At 46.0% G+C, this 19404-nt stretch overlaps 1 long non-coding RNA gene across 1 annotated transcript in view; it reads right to left on the bottom strand.

Annotated features, from left to right (window-relative positions):
- Positions 1-16476, bottom strand: part of LOC123744739 (uncharacterized) — a 38170-nt gene extending 21694 nt beyond the window's left edge. Inside the window, exons 1-3 of the long non-coding RNA XR_006771170.1 lie at positions 16415-16476; positions 14673-14845; positions 13894-14068 (exon numbers count right to left, since the gene is read on the bottom strand). This is a non-coding gene — a long non-coding RNA (uncharacterized lncRNA). The remainder of the gene's footprint in view (positions 1-13893; positions 14069-14672; positions 14846-16414) is intronic.
- Between the last annotated feature and the right edge of the window lie 2928 nt (positions 16477-19404).

Below are 19404 nucleotides of genomic sequence, written 5' to 3'. Positions count from 1 at the left end.
TGATATCACATTAATTTCACATTGGAACAGATCCTTTATGAATAACAAAGAGGTTTTTTCCCCTCACATCAAGCCATTGCGTCCTCCTTGCGCAAATTGGTTATCCAGAGCTGTTGTCTTGGTAACAGACTGATGTCCTTATGTTGGCGTGGTTACATATTGTGCTATGCATACTTATGTAAAGTGCTCAGCATGAATGAATATTTAGCCTTTCTTTACTCAAATGGGATTATACCAGTGTGATATTTATGTACAAGCCGTTCGTCCACTGTCCTCTCACAAATCCCCTTGAATTTGATGTCATTTTCAGTAATTGAAGGAACACTTTAAATGTTTCCCTGCATCAAAGGTAGTGTAACCCAGTCTGCATTTCCAGTGCCTGCTGAGATCAGTGGGCTGCCTTTAGCAGACAATGGGACTCGTGGAGGCTCTGTTAAAATAAACTTTAGATACATCACGAAGAGTGTTGACAATGTTTCACTGTCAGACAGACCCTGTCACATCACCTTGATAAACCATGTGACTACAGTGAATGGAAACGTAGACTGCAGTGTTGAGAAATATTTCAGGCCCATGTTCACAGACTGCAGTGGTTTCCTACAGCAAAGACAAACAACAAAAACAGGACTGTAGACAACACTGAACAATAAAAAATGGCCTAGGAAAACTAAAAAGGCACTGACAAAAAGAAAGGATGGCCCTGAAGTGTGATGGATGGAGGAGAGGAGTGTGTCTTTCTGATGAAAGGTTAAGGGATCACTGTGCACCATGTAGACAGACAGAGACAGGTCGTTACCTGGAAAAGGGCGAGTTTATTAACCGAGAAAGGTTTCTAAGCCTCACCACAACCCTGGCTGACAGAAGCCAAGAGCTCTCTTTCCATCTGCTCTCAGTGTACAGGCTCTGCACAAGGGTTTAGAAGCATGTGTGTGTGTGTGTGTGTGTGTGTGTGTGTGTGTGTGTGTGTGTGTGTGTGTGTGTGTGTGTGTGTGTGTGTGTGTGTGTGTGTGTGTGTGTGTGTGTGTGTGTGTGTGTGTGTGTGTGTGTGTGTGTGTACACATGTGAGCTGAAATGTCATGAACGTCACAGGAGCATTATCACAAACAAAATGTCAAGAATGCTTGTGTGTTTGTCATTCATCCTCCCACGGAAACACGTACCAACATGCACATATGATAGTCTGTGATTGGTTTGAGTGTCGGCCTGTCAGAAAGGGGAGGTTCTGTCTGGGAGGTGTCAACAGAGAGTTGGTACAGCAACCCGTTTTAGAGAGTGAATGGAGAAAAAGGTCAGCTGAGGAGCTGAAAAAAACAAGTTCACTTCCGAGTCCCCAATCCTGTCTAGCCGGGCCCGAAACACTGAGATTAGTTCTGTTTCAGATTTGACTTGTGTCTAGAATAGTATTAGCATTCTATAACAGTGTGGAAGGTGCTCAGGGGGCTTGTGTTCAGTCTGAACTTCTTCAGCGTAATCATCAGTTACACTATACTGTGGGGCACACTTCATCTGCACTCAGATGTGTGCTGCCGCAGAAAATAAACGTTGCCTCAACCTCTGTCTGCAATTAGTGGCTGGCTGCTCTAATAGGACTTCTCCCAGACTTTACTTTCTAAAACCTTCTCCAAAAAACATCTGTAGACTTGTGTAGATGTAACATAAAGAATTCAGAGGCGTTAAACGAGAAGACCAGAGGGAAATCATACGCATCTGTGACTGCTACTGCTAACCTTTTTGATTATTTGCGATGCTGCTCTGTCTCTGAGAGAAACAGTTGTGTGTTTGTTTCGCAGCCCTGAGGGAAACATGTTCATGGTTCCTCCAGACACACAAGGTTGTTTTGTCTCTCTGTTCACGTTGTCCTGCCTGTTTCCTGCCTTCCACTTTCACAGGTACAATTCAGTGTGCAAGGCTGAACAACTATCGTTTGAAAGAGACTATGGCAGGCATGGAAAATTCAGCACACAGGGAAAACAAGATTTAAAAATACAAGGACAACATAGAGAGGAATTGAGGTATGATAAAGAATGTGATCAGTTAAGCTATGGCTGTAGTATTTAACAATAATGGTTGTAATATAATCATTTTGTGACTGCTTATGTTTGTCCTATTTCATTGGAAATGTTTTTTGCATATGCCAACTCCCCGAGACAACGGAGAGTGGGATCATGGCTAGGGTCAGCCATAATCAAATGCGAGCAATTAGGGTTAAGTGCCTTGCTCAAGGGCACATCGACAGATTGTTCACCTTGGCGGATTGGGGATTCCAACTAGCAACCTTTCGGCTAGAGGCCCAACGCTCTAACCGATAGGCTACATGCTGGCCCAACATGAAATTGCTCCTGCACCACTCCAAAATGTCCTATATTTGGTGAAAAGAAGAATAGAAGCATTCTGAGGATACATTTTTGAGCCTTAAAAATAATCTGTACATCCTGTTCATTTTGTTAGGGTTCGTGCAGGGTTTGTGCAGGGTTCGTGCAGAGTTCGTGCAGGGTTCGTGCAGGGTTCGTGCAGGGTTCGTGAAGGGTTCGTGCAGGGTTCGTGCAGGGTTCGTGCAGATCTCCAAGGGTTTGAGACATTCAGGAATGAGACTGACGAGGTAACAATACATTAATAGAAGACGGTAATCGATAAGATAATAAAATATCTGAAGAATTATATTCGGGAAATTTAAACTCTATAAACAACATTCCCATGGTGCCCCGACTTCCTAGTTAATTACTATTCCGTGATTAGTTTAATCACGGAATAATTACACATACAGAATTGATTTGATAATATACAGTCTTCACATTTAATGACAGCAAACGCTACGACACAGTCAAATCTGAAATTCTGACGTTTCTAAGGAGCTATGGTAACTCTCCAGAACCACATGTATGCTCACTTAGCTGTTGCTTCTGTTTACACTCAACAATTGAGGCTGGGCAGTAAAAACAATGGTGTTTGCTTGCTTCATTTCATTCCATTCCAACAGGAAGTTAAATGACCAAAACAAAGACGACAATTCAACTGAGAATGAGCGAGAGAGGCTGAGTGGAAAGGGTTCAAAGCCCAGGCAGAAACAGATGGGGAGGGAGAGAGAGAGAGGGGTAGAGTGCAACAGAGTCGATAAGGTGATCTTTGGTTTTGCGAGCCCAGAGAGAGAGAGGAAGCTCTCTAATGAAACCAACACAGAACAGAGACGGTGGTATCCTTACAGCCACCCTATCCCAAATAGTACCTAAAGGGCTCTAGTCAAAAGTAGTACACTGCATAGGGAATAGGGTGCCATTTGGGAAGTATTCGGAGAGACATAGCAAAGCTCATCTCACCCCAACTATGGGGACCAGTCAAAGACCACCCCATTCTCCCTGCACACCACTACCTGCTACTTAGCTTACAGTATGAAACGCTTGTTGATGGCTATCATTTCCATCAACAGGAGATGAGCGTTTTGCCATCCACACCCGGGTAGATACAGGACTTTAGATTTCTGGCAGCGCTGGGTGGATTACTCCCATATGTCTTTAATTAAGTTAGCATGTTTCACACCATACTGATATTGAATGCGGCTATTTTCTTCACCATCCCCTCTTGCCCCCTTCCCCTCCATTCTAGCTCTCTAGGTGTGATTGATAGATGAGAGTATCAATGCCGTCACTGTGCCCTGTATGGGTGAGTGCACTGTGCAGTAAGAATGCAGGTACTTGGGGCTGTTGAAAGTGTGTCAAAGAGTGACAGAGAATGACTCAAAAGCCACAGTGGTGAAAGTGGGGTCTCTCAACCCTCTCATCACCATCACAACCAATAACACCTCACCCCTCTCATCACCATCACAACCAATAATAACCTCACCCCTCTCATCACCATCACAACCAATAACACCTCACCCCTCTCATCACCATCACAACCAACAACACCTCACCCTCTCATCACCATCACCATCACAACCCAATAACCCCTCACCCTCTCATCACCATCACCATCACAACCCAATAACCCATCACCCTCTCATCACCATCACAACCAACAACACCTCACCCTCTCATCACCCTCACCATCACAACCCAATAACCCCTCACCCTCTCATCACCATCACCATCACAACCCAATAACCCATCACCCTCTCATCACCATCACAACCAATAACACCTCACCCCTCTCATCACCATCACAACCAATAACACCTCACCCTCTCATCACCATCACAACCAATAACACCTCACCCTCTCATCACCATCACAACCAATAACACCTCACCCTCTCATCACCATCACAACCAATAACACCTCACCCTCTCATCACCATCACAACTCACCCTCTCATCACAACCCATAACACCTCACCCTCTCAACACAACCCATAACACCTCACCCTCTCATCACAACCCATAACACCTCACCCTCTCATCACAACCCATAAATCCTCACCCTCTCATCACAACCCATAAATCCTCAACCTCTCATCACCATCACAACCCAATAACACCTCACCCTCTCATCACAACGCAATAACACCTCACCCTCTCATCACAACCCATAACACCTCACCCTCTCATCACAACCCATAACACCTCACCCTCTCATCACAACCCATAAATCCTCACCCTCTCATCACAACCCATAAATCCTCACCCTCTCATCACCATCACAACCCAATAACACCTCACCCTCTCATCACAACGCAATAACACCTCATCCTCTCATCACAACCCAAAACACCTCATCACCCTCTCATTACAACCCAATAACACCTCACCCTCTCATCACCATCACAACCCAATAACACCTCACCCTCTCATCACCATCGCAACCCAATAACACCTCACCCTCTCATCCCCCATCACAACCCATAACACCTCACCCTCTCATCAAAACCCATAACACCTCACCCTCTTGTCACAACCCATAACACCTCACCCTCTCGTCACAACCCATAACACCTCACCCTCTCGTCACAACCCACAACACCTCACCCTCTCATCACAACCCATAACACCTCACCCTCTCGTCACAACCCATAACACCTCACCCTTTCGTCACGACCCATAACACCTCACCCTCTCATCACCATCACAACCCAATAACACCTCACCCTCTCATCACAACCCAATAACACCTCACCCTCTCATCACAACCCAAATAACACCTCACCCTCTCATCACAACCCAATAACACCTCACCCTCGCATCACAACCAATAACACATCACCCTCTCATCACAACCAATAACACCTCACCCTCTCATCACAACCATAACACCTCACCCTCTCAGCACAACCCATAACACCTCTCCCTCTCATCACAACCCATAACACCTCACCCTCTCATCACAACCCATAACACCTCACCCTCTCATCACAACCCATAACACCTCACCCTCAACACAACCCATAACACATCACCCTCTCATCACAACCAATAACACCTCACCCTCTCATCACAACCCATAACACCTCACCCTCATCACAACCCATAACACCTCACCCTCTCGTCACAACCCATAACACCTCACCCTCTCATCACAACCCATAACACCTCACCCTCTCATCACAACCCATAACACCTCACCCTCTCATCACAACCCAATAACACCTCACCCTCTCATCACAACCCAATAACACCTCACCCTCTCAACACAACCCAATAACACCTCACCCTCTCAACACAACCCAATAACACCTCACCCTCTCATCACAACCCAATAACACCTCACCCTCTCATCACAACCCAATAACACCTCACCCTCTCGTCACAACCCATAACAACACACCCTCTCGTCACAACCCATAACACCACACCCTCTCGTCACAACCCATAACACCTCACCCTCTCGTTACAACCCATAACACCCCACCCTCTCGTCACAACCCATAACACCTCACCCTCTCGTCACAACCCATAACACCTCACCCTCTCGTTACAACCCATAACACCTCACCCTCTCGTCACAACCCATAACACCTCACCCTCTCATCACAACCCATAACACCTCACCCTCTCGTCACAACCCATAACACCTCACCCTCTCGTCACAACCCATAACACCCCACCCTCTCGTCACAACCCATAACACCTCACCCTCTCGTCACAACCCATAACACCTCACCCTCTCGTCACAACCCATAACACCTCACCCTCTCGTCACAACCCATAACACCTCACCCTCTCGTCACAACCCATAACACTTCACCCTCTCAACACAACCCATAACACCTCACCCTCTCTTCACAACCCATAAGACCTCACCCTCTCATCACAACCCATAACACCTCACCCTCTCATCACAACCCATAACACCTCACCCTCATCACAACCCATAACACCTCACCCTCATCACAACCCATAACACCTCACCCTCTCATCACAACCCATAACACCTCACCCTCATCACAACCCATAACACCTCACCCTCTCGTCACAACCCATAACACCTCACCCTCTCGTCACAACCCATAACACCTCACCCTCTCGTCACAACCCATAACACCTCACCCTCTCGTCACAACCCAATAACACCTCACCCTCTCATCACCATCACAACCCATAACACCTCACCCTCTCGTCACAACCCATAACACCTCACCCTCTCATCACAACCCATAACACCTCACCCTCTCTTCACAACCCATAAGACCTCACCCTCTCATCACAACCCATAACACCTCACTCTCTCATCACCATCACCATCACAACCCAATAACCCCTCACCCTCTCATCACCATCACCATCACAACCCAATAACCCCTCACCCTCTCATCACCATCACAACCAATAACACCTCACCCTCTCATCACCATCACAACCAATAACACCTCACCCTCTCATCACCATCACAACCAATAACACCTCACCCTCTCATCACCGTCACAACCCATAACACCTCACCCTCTCGTCACAACCCATAACACCTCACCCTCTCGTCACAACCCATAACACCTCACCCTCTCGTCACAACCCATAACACCTCACCCTCTCGTCACAACCCATAACACTTCACCCTCTCAACACAACCCATAACACCTCACCCTCTCTTCACAACCCATAAGACCTCACCCTCTCATCACAACCCATAACACCTCACCCTCTCATCACAACCCATAACACCTCACCCTCATCACAACCCATAACACCTCACCCTCATCACAACCCATAACACCTCACCCTCTCATCACAACCCATAACACCTCACCCTCATCACAACCCATAACACCTCACCCTCTCGTCACAACCCATAACACCTCACCCTCTCGTCACAACCCATAACACCTCACCCTCTCGTCACAACCCATAACACCTCACCCTCTCGTCACAACCCAATAACACCTCACCCTCTCATCACAACCCAATAACACCTCACCCTCTCAACACAACCCAATAACACCTCACCCTCTCAACACAACCCAATAACACCTCACCCTCTCATCACAACCCAATAACACCTCACCCTCTCATCACAACCCAATAACACCTCACCCTCTCGTCACAACCCATAACACCACACCCTCTCGTCACAACCCATAACACCACACCCTCTCGTCACAACCCATAACACCTCACCCTCTCGTTACAACCCATAACACCCCACCCTCTCGTCACAACCCATAACACCTCACCCTCTCGTCACAACCCATAACACCTCACCCTCTCGTTACAACCCATAACACCTCACCCTCTCGTCACAACCCATAACACCTCACCCTCTCATCACAACCCATAACACCTCACCCTCTCGTCACAACCCATAACACCTCACCCTCTCATCACAACCCATAACACCTCACCCTCTCGTCACAACCCATAACACTTCACCCTCTCAACACAACCCATAACACCTCACCCTCTCTTCACAACCCATAAGACCTCACCCTCTCATCACAACCCATAACACCTCACTCTCTCATCACCATCACCATCACAACCCAATAACCCCTCACCCTCTCATCACCATCACCATCACAACCCAATAACCCATCACCCTCTCATCACCATCACAACCAATAACCCCTCACCCTCTCATCACCATCACAACCAATAACACCGCACCCCTCTCATCACCATCACAACCAATAACACCTCACCCTCTCATCACCATCACAACCAATAACATCTCACCATCACAACCAATAACACCTCACCCTCTCATCACCATCACAACCAATAACACCTCATCCTCTCATCACCATCACAACCAATAACACCTCACCCTCTCATCACCATCACAACTCACCCTCTCATCACAACCCATAACACCTCATCCTCTCAACACAACCCATAACACCTCACCCTCTCATCACAACCCATAACACCTCACCCTCTCACCACAACCCATATATCCTCACCCTCTCATCACCATCACAACCCAATAACACCTCACCCTCTCATCACAACGCAATAACACCTCATCCTCTCATCACAACCCAAAACACCTCATCACCCTCTCATCACAACCCAATAACACCTCACCCTCTCATCACCATCACAACCCAATAACAACTCACCCTCTCAGCACCATCACAACCCAATAACACCTCACCCTCTCATCACAACGCAATAACACCTCATCCTCTCATCACAACCCAAAACACCTCATCACCCTCTCATCACAACCCAATAACACCTCACCCTCTCATCACTCAACACAACCCAATAACACCTCACCCTCTCAACACAACCCAATAACACCTCACCCTCTCATCACAACCCAATAACACCTCACCCTCTCATCACAACCCAATAACACCTCACCCTCTCTCTCACAACCCATAACACCACACCCTCTCGTCACAAACCATAACACCACACCCTCTCGTCTCAACCCATAACACCTCACCCTCTCGTTACAACCCATAACACCCCACCCTCTCGTCACAACCCATAACACCTCACCCTCTCGTCACAACCCATAACACCTCACCCTCTCGTTACAACCCATAACACCTCACCCTCTCGTCACAACCCATAACACCTCACCCTCTCGTCACAACCCATAACACCTCACCCTCTCGTCACAACCCATAACACCTCACCCTCTCGTCACAACCCATAACACCCCACCCTCTCGTCACAACCCATAACACCTCACCCTCTCGTCACAACCCATAACACCTCACCCTCTCGTCACAACCCATAACACCTCACCCTCTCGTCACAACCCATAACACCCCACCCTCTCGTCACAACCCATAACACCTCACCCTCTCCTCACAACCCATAACACCTCACCCTCTCGTCACAACCCATAACACCTCACCCTCTCATCACAACCCATAACACCTCACCCTCTCTTCACAACCCATAAGACCTCACCCTCTCATCACAACCCATAACACCTCACTCTCTCATCACCATCACCATCACAACCCAATAACCCCTCACCCTCTCATCACCATCACCATCACAACCCAATAACCCCTCACCCTCTCATCACCATCACAACCAATAACACCTCACCCTCTCATCACCATCACAACCAATAACACCTCACCCTCTCATCACCATCACAACCAATAACATCTCACCCTCTCATCACCATCACAACCAATAACACCTCACCCTCTCATCACCATCACAACCAATAACACCTCATCCTCTCATCACCATCACAACCAATAACACCTCACCCTCTCATCACCATCACAACTCACCCTCTCATCACAACCCATAACACCTCATCCTCTCAACACAACCCATAACACCTCACCCTCTCATCACAACCCATAACACCTCACCCTCTCATCACAACCCATATATCCTCACCCTCTCATCACCATCACAACCCAATAACACCTCACCCTCTCATCACAACGCAATAACACCTCATACTCTCATCACAATCCAAAACACCTCATCACCCTCTCATCACAACCCAATAACACCTCACCCTCTCATCACCATCACAACCCAATAACAACTCACCCTCTCATCACCATCACAACCCAATAACACCTCACCCTCTCATCACAACGCAATAACACCTCATCCTCTCATCACAACCCAAAACACCTCATCACCCTCTCATCACAACCCAATAACACCTCACCCTCTCATCACCATCACAACCCATAACACCTCACCCTCTCGTCACAACCCACAACACCTCACCCTCTCATCACAACCCATAACACCTCACCCTCTCGTCACAACCCATAACACCTCACCCTCTCGTCACAACCCATAACACCTCACCCTCTCATCACCATCACAACCCAATAACACCTCACCCTCTCATCACAACCCAATAACACCTCACCCTCTCATCACAACCCAATAACACCTCACCCTCTCATCACAACCCAATAACACCTCACCCTCGCATGACAACCCAATAACACCTCACCATCGCATCACAACCAATAACACATCACCCTCTCATCACAACCAATAACACCTCACCCTCTCATCACAACCATAACACCTCACCCTCTCAGCACAACCCATAACACCTCTCCCTCTCATCACAACCCATAACACCTCACCCTCTCATCACAACCCATAACACCTCACCCTCTCATCACAACCCATAACACCTCACCCTCATCACAACCCATAACACCTCACCCTCATCACAACCCATAACACCTCACCCTCATCACAACCCATAACACCTCACCCTCTCGTCACAACCCATAACACCTCACCCTTTCGTTACAACCCATAACACCTCACCCTCTCATCACAACCCAATAACACCTCACCCTCTCGTCACAACCCATAACACCTCACCCTCTCGTCACAACCCAATAACACCACACCCTCTCGTCACAACCCATAACACCTCACCCTCTCGTCACAACCCATAACACCTCACCCTCTCGTCACAACCCATAACACCTCACCCTCTCGTCACAACCCATAACACCTCACCCTCTCGTCACAACCCATAACACCTCACCCTCTCGTCACAACCCATAACACCTCACCATCTCGTCACAACCCATAACACCCCACCCTCTCGTCACAACCCATAACACCTCACCCTCTCGTCACAACCCATAACACCTCACCCTCTCGTCACAACCCATAACACCTCACCCTCTCGTCACAACCCATAACACCTCACCCTCTCGTCACAACCCATAACACCTCACCCTCTCGTCACAACCCATAACACCTCACCCTCTCGTCACAACCCATAACACCTCACCCTCTCATCACAACCCATAACACCTCACCCTCTCATCACAACCCATAAGACCTCACCCTCTCATCACAACCCATAACACCTCACTCTCTCATCACCATCAACATCACAACCCAATAACCCCTCACCCTCTCATCACCATCACCATCACCCTCACAACCCAATAACCCATCACCCTCTCATCACCATCACAACCAATAACCCCTCACCCTCTCATCACCATCACAACCAATAACACCTCACCCCTCTCATCACCATCACAACCAATAACACCTCACCCTCTCATCACCATCACAACCCAATAACACCCCACCCTCTCATCACCATCACAACCAATAACACCTCACCCTCTCATCACCATCACAACCAATAACACCTCACCCTCTCATCACCATCACAACCAATAACACCTCACCCTCTCATCACCATCACAACCAATAACACCTCACCCCTCTCATCACCATCACAACCCAATAACACCTCACCCTCTCATCACCATCACAACCAATAACACCTCACCCTCTCATCACCATCGCAACCAATAACACCTCACCCCTCTCATCACCATCGCAACCCAATAACACCTCACCCTCTCATCCCCCATCACAACCCATAACACCTCATCCTCTCAACACAACCCATAACACCTCACCCTCTCATCACAACCCATAACACCTCACCCTCTCATCAAAACCCATAACACCTCACCCTCTCGTCACAACCCATAACACCTCACCCTCTCATCACAACCCATAAGACCTCACCCTCTCATCACAACCCATAACACCTCACTCTCTCATCACCATCACCATCACCCATCACACCCAATAACCCATCACCCTCTCATCACCATCACAACCAATAACCCCTCACCCTCTCATCACCATCACAAACAATAACACCTCACCCTCTCATCACAACCCAATAACACCTCACCCTCTCATCACAACCAATAACACCTCACCCTCTCATCGCAACCAATAACACCTCACCCTCTCGTCAACCATCACAACCCAATAACCCCTCTCATCACCATCACAACCCAATAACCCCTCTCATCACCATGACAACCCAATAACACCTCACCCTCTCATCACCATCACAACCCAAAAACTACCCAGCCCTCTCATCACCCCAACCCAATAACCCCTCACCATCACAACCCAATAACACCTCTCCTCTCCTCACCATCACAACCCAATAACTACCCAGCTCTCTCATCATCACAACCCAATAACCCCTCTCCTCATCATCACAACCCAATAACCCCTCTCATCATCACCACAACCCAATAACTACCCAGCCCTCTCCCCACCATCACAACCCAATAACCCCTCTCCTCACCATCACAACCCAATAACCCCCCTCCTCACCATCACAACCCAATAACCCCTCTCCTCACCATCACAACCCAATAACCCCTCTCCTCACCATCACAACCCAATAACCCCTCTCCTCACCGTCACAACCCAATAACCCCTCTCCTCACCGTCACAACCCAATAACCCCTCTCCTCACCGTCACAACCCAATAACCCCTCTCCTCACCGTCACAACCCAATAACCCCTCTCCTCACCGTCACAACCCAATAACCCCTCTCCTCACCGTCACAACCCAATAACCCCTCTCCTCACCATCACAACCCAATAACCCCTCTCCTCACCGTCACAACCCAATAACCCCTCTCCTCACCATCACAACCCAATAACCCCTCTCCTCACCATCACAACCCAATAACCCCTCTCCTCACCGTCACAAATTAATAACCCTTCTCCTCACCGTCACAACCAAATAACCCCTCACCCTCACAACCAAATAACTCCTCACCATCACAACCAAATAACCCCTCACCATCACAACCAAATAACCCCTCACCATCACAACCAAATAACCCCTCACCCTCACAACCAAATAACCCCTCACAATCAAATAACCCCTCACCCTCACAACCAAATAACCCCTCACACTCACACTCACAACCAAATAACCCCTCACACTCACAACCAAATAACCCCTCAGCTTGAGACATGCCAGTTTTACAGTGGCTGTGTTTGATCATGGACAAAAATACTCTAGTCTAGCACAGGGTTCCCAAACCTGGTCCTGGGCCCCCCCGGGTGCACTTTTAGGTTTTTGACTGAGTACTACACAGCTGATTCAAATAATCAAAGCTTGATGATGAGTTGGTTATTTGAATCAGCTGTGTAGTGCTCAGGCAAAAACCTAAAAGTGCACCCAGGGGGGCCTCAGGACCGAGTTTAGGAAATGCTGCTCTAGCAGACTACATCAACTTGAGGTTCCTGAGGTTCATAGTTTAGTTTGACGTCCTCTTGCTGTGAGACAACTGCTGACAATAACGTTGACAGGCAGTATTTGAACATGGTACTCCTATGTTCTATAGTAAGAGCTGGTAAATACCACATCCTGGTAAATACCACATCAACAAAAATGACCAGAACAATAACCTTCGGGAAACATACCATTACCTATTTATTGTTTTGGTTATTGGATCTCTCATTCACTAATGGTGTCTGATCATAGATAGACATTAAAACTGCATGATAAAGCATATTTGAGTATTCAGATAGCAAGTTAACTTTATATAGCAACACTACCTATTCTGAGGTTCTCCAGGTTTAAGATTAACCTTAGCCAGGAACTGATACACACCTTACTAGTCTTTTCCAGTAAGGAGTCCACCTGTGGTAAATACTTTATCCAAGCCTTATAGATAGTAGAAATGTAATGAATAGGCCTATTCTGAGCTTACCTCTCTTAGACGTGGCCTGTGTCACCCGCCAGACTGTCTTGTGGATCTCAAAGTTGTGATTTGAAGGCAGAGCGCGGATAGCCTCCTGTAACTCTGGGTCTTGCAGGATTTCATCAGGAATTTGATTGGCCACCTGCCGTGGTCTTCGTACTTGGGGAAGAATCAAATCATTTTACTGTAGGAGAGAGTTGACAAATACAGACAAGACAGGAGGCTTCAGATAAAATACGGTGTAGGGGCATAGTCTGTTATGGTTATTGATAATACATTAAGTTACTCTTATGAGTTGTTACATATTGTTTTGATAAGTGCTTTGAAATTCCACAGTCCCTATTCCTCTTGTATAGGCCTAATTATAAAAACCACAACTCCATATACAATTACAATCCAGTCATAACAAAACGTTAATACAATGCTGTTGTATTTTATTACAGCATAACTAGGAGCAACCTATTGCGAAGCGGGGTTCCCCAACTGGTCTCCCATGTTTTCTGAGCAGATGACGAAAAGTTAGACCCAGGACCTTAAAGATATTTAAAAACGTGTTCTATAATTTTCATATATTTCGTTCATGTAGATAAGTATCAAGTAAGTTAGCTAGCTAGCTAGCTAATCACTTTTTCAAACCATTTGAGTCAGTTTTCCTTGTCATTAGCTGCATCATAATTCTTTATTCATTGTGGCAATTTATTACACTTTTTTTTCAAGCATGTCCCATACACCACGTTCTTGGTTATTTGTCGTGTGATAGCATTAATATAACAGAGACTCATATTTACCGGTTGTTTTTTTAGCTGGAACGACTTGCGTTTCGACCGTGGGCGCCGCCATATTTCCGGTACATGTGGGAGTCAGAAAGGCAGCAGTAATCTAATGCAGAAGCCATCGTTGCAGGCGGAACAATCGATGTGAGATAATCGAGCTGCGTGTCGCTGTCTGTGGATCTGAATTTCTATTGACACGAAATCATAGAAAATGTCGCATTTGTTCAGAATGGAATAGAAAATATATGCTTTTTATTTCATTAACAGTAAGCTTCATTTTTAGTAACATTATCAAATCAAACTTTGTAGGCCTACTGTTCTCTTCTCTTTCCCCATCACAAGTTACAGATGTATGATTTTAATTTGAGCCAGTGTACTGCAGCAGGAAAATAATCTTGCAGCAACAGGAAATGTGAATTATTATGTGGATTATAATTAATGGACATTTGTGTAGGGGTTGATTCATTTGTCCTTCCAGCAAATCAAGACTGAAATTTCGAAGTGGAAATTACAAACTTCAAATGCTCATTTAAAACTAAAACACACTACAAGTTTGCTAATGAGTGGTGCAGCGGTCTAAGGCACTGCATCTCAGTGCAAAAGGCATCACTACAGTCCCTGGTTCAAATCCAGGCTGTATCACATCTGGCTGTGATTGGGAGTCCAATTGGGTGGTGCACAATTGGCCCAGCGTTGCCGGGGTAGACCATCATTGTAAATAAGAATTTGCACTTAATGGACTTGTCTAGGTAAATAGCAACAAAAAGGTGATCAAATTAAGATCTTACATCTGTATGAATAGACCTCCTGTCTGTGCCATTGATGTTCAGTGAGAATCTGGCTACAAATGAGACAAGGAAGGGACAGAAATGACTCACAAAATGTTATGCCTACAAGAATTGGGATAGCTGCAGTGAAAATGACACTGCCTTATTTAGCAACAACATTTCTGATGTTCCCTGCTGCTTATTTCTTTCTTACAGTATGTAAAATAGGCCTATAGCAAGCTACCTTTCTTGAAAGAAAATGTTTAAGACAATGGTGTCAACTCCTGCATTTTCTTCCATGCTATTGAAGTCTTCCATTAATTATGTTGCAAAGTTGTAATTGTAAGTAGGGTCACAACCCACTGGGCACAGACGTCAAATCAACGTCGATTCCATCTTGGTTCAACGTAATTTCTTTGAACAATGTTGATTCAACCAGTGTGTGGCCAGTGGAAAGGCTCATGATCATGGAAACAGTGTTATCTTCTATCTGCAACCATTGTTATGAGTTCTCTTACCATTTCAACAGTAATCATTGAGACTAATTGGCTGTGAAAGTTTCTCTTCCTGGGAAAACTACAGTCAAAGTCACACTGTGGTACAGGACACCAGCAGCACAGTAACAGGCCTCCAGCCTCCAAGATCTATCAGCTGGTACCAAAGGATCATTCTAATTGTACAGTGCCTTCGGAAAGTATTCAGACCCCTTGACTTTTTCCACATCTTGTTACGTTACAGCGTTATTCTAAAATTGATTAAATAAAGCGAAAACAGGTTTTTAGACATTTTTGCTAAATTATTAAAAATAAAAAACAGAAATACCTTATTTACATAAGCATTCAGACCCATTGCTATGAGACTCGAAATTGAGCTCAGGTACATCCTGTTTCCATTGATCACCCTTGAGATGGTTCTACAACTTCTACAACTTGATTGGAGTCCACCTGTGGTAAAATCAATTGATTGGACATGATTTGGAAAGGCACACACCTGTCAAGCAAGAACCAAGCCACGAGGTCAAAGGAATTGTCCGTAGAGCACCGATACAGGATTGCGTCGAGGCACAGATCTGAGGAAGGGTACCAAAAAATGTCAGCAGCATTAAAGGTCCCCAAGAACACAGTGGCCATCATTCTTAAATGGAAGAAGTTTGGAACCACCAAGACTCTTCATAGAGCTGGCCGCCCGGCCAAACTGAGCAATCGGGGGAGAAGAGCCTTGGTTAAGGGGATGACCAAGAACCCGATGGTCACTTTTTGCCAAAAGGCACCTAAAGGACTCTCAGACCATGAGAAACAAGATTCTCTGGTCTGATGAAACCAAGATTGAACACCTTGCCCTGAATGCCAAGCGTCATGTCTGGAGGAAGCTTGGCACCATCAGTACAGTGAAGCATGGTGATGGCAGCATCATGCTGTGGGGATGTTTTTCAGTGGCAGGGACTGGGAGACTAGTCAGGATCAAGGGAAAGATGAACGGTGCAAAGTACAGACAGATCCTTGATGAAAACCTTATCCCCATCAATTCATCATGTTTTCAGTAATCACCAATCAGTCCCTATCTGATTTAGGACTAGTTTGCTCTGGCCCAATTCGATGGCAGATAAACAACCATCACCATTAAAGGGTAAGTAGCCCTACACTGCTTTCTTACCAAAACATAAAAACATAAGCTACACATTTTTCCCTGAGAGAGAGAGAGAGAAATGGCCAAGGAATTGGCACACTAGTCCTCAGATCCTCAAAAGGTTCTACAGCTGCACCATCGAGAGCATCCTGACCGGTTGCATCACTGCCTGGTATGGAAACTGTTTGGCCTCCGACCGCAAGGCACTACAGAGGGTAGTGCGAACAGACAGGAATATATTTCAGGATGTAGAAGACATCCCCCCCGGGAATATATTTCAGGATGTAGAAGACATCCCCCCAGGAATATATTTCAGTATGTAGAAGACATCCCCCCCAGGAATATATTTCAGGATGTAGAATACATCCCCCCCGGGAATATATTTCAGGATGTAGAAGACATACACCCAGGAATATATTTCAGGATGTAGAAGACAATCCCCCCCAGGAATATATTTCAGGATGTAGAAGACATCCCCTCAGGAATATATTTCAGGATGTAGAAGACAATCCCCCCAAGGAATATATTTCAGGATGTAGAAGACAATCCCCCACAGGAATATATTTCAGGATGTAGAAGACATCCCCCCAGGAATATATTTCAGGATGTAGAAGACATCCCCCCAGGAATATATTTCAGGATGTAGAAGACATCCCCCCCAGGAATATATTTCAGGATGTAGAAGACATCCCCCCAAGAATATATTTCAGGATGTAGAAGACATCCTCCCAGGAATATATTTCAGGATGTAGAAGACATCCCCCCAGGAATATATTTCAGGATGTAGAAGACATACCCCCGGGAATATATTTCAGGATGTAGAAGACATACACCCAGGAATATATTTCAGGATGTAGAAGACATCCCACACAGGAATATATTTCAGGATGTAGAAGACATCCCCCACAGGAATATATTTCAGGATGTAGAAGACATCCCCCAGGAATATATTTCAGGATGTAGAAGACACCCCCCCCCAATAATATATTTCAGGATGTAGAAGACATACACCCAGGAATATATTTCAGGATGTAGAAGACATACACCCAGAAATATTTTTCAGGATGTAGAAGACATCCCCCCTGGGAATATATTTCAGGATGTAGAAGACATCCCCCCCAGGAATATATTTCAGGATGTAGAAGACATCCCCCCCGGGAATATATTTCAGGATGTAAAAGACATCCCCCCCAGGAATATATTTCAGGATGTAGAAGACCTCCCCCCACAGGAATATATTTCAGGATGTAGAAGACATCCCCTCAGGAATATATTTCAGGATGTAGAAGACAATTCCCCCCCAGGAATATATTTCAGGATGTAGAAGACATCCCCCACAGGAATATATTTCAGGATGTAGAAGACAATCCCCCCCAGGAATATATTTCAGGATGTAGAAGACCATCCCCCCCAGGAATATATTTCAGGATGTAGAAGACATCCCCCCAGGAATATATTTCAGGATGTAGAAGACATCCCCCCGGGAATATATTTCAGGATGTAGAAGACATCCCCCCAGGAATATATTTCAGGATGTAGAAGACATCCCCCCAGGAATATATTTCAGGATGTAGAAGACATCCCCCCCAGGAATATATTTCAGGATGTAGAAGACCTCCCCCACAGGAATATATTTCAGGATGTAGAAGACATCCCCCACAGGAATATATTTCAGGATGTAGAAGACATCCTCCCAGGAATATATTTCAGGATGTAGAAGACATCCCCCCAGGAATATATTTCAGGATGTAGAAGACACCCCCCCAATAATATATTTCAGGATGTAGAAGACATACACCCAGGAATATTTTTCAGGATGTAGAAGACATCCCCCCTGGGAATATAATTCAGGCTGTAGAAGACATCCCCCCCAGGAATATATTTCAGGATGTAGAAGACATCCCCCCTGGGAATATATTTCAGGATGTAGAAGACATCCCCCCCAGGAATATATTTCAGGATGTAGAAGACCTCCCCCACAGGAATATATTTCAGGATGTAGAAGACATCCCCTCAGGAATATATTTCAGGATGTAGAAGACAATCCCCCCCAGGAATATATTTCAGGATGTAGAAGACAATCCCCCCCAGGAATATATTTCAGGATGTAGAAGACATCCCCCACAGGAATATATTTCAGGATGTAGAAGACATCCCCCCAGGAATATATTTCAGGATGTAGAAGACATCCACCCAGGAATATATTTCAGGATGTAGAAGACATCCCCCCCAGGAATATATTTCAGGATGTAGAAGACATCCCCCCCAGGAATATATTTCAGGATGTAGAAGACATCCTCCCAGGAATATATTTCAGGATGTAGAAGACATCCCCCCAGGAATATATTTCAGGA

This window comes from Salmo salar, chromosome ssa09, assembly GCF_905237065.1.
Source record: "Salmo salar chromosome ssa09, Ssal_v3.1, whole genome shotgun sequence".
Lineage (NCBI taxonomy): Eukaryota > Metazoa > Chordata > Actinopteri > Salmoniformes > Salmonidae > Salmo > Salmo salar.
This window is presented reverse-complemented; position numbering and strand designations above follow the sequence as displayed.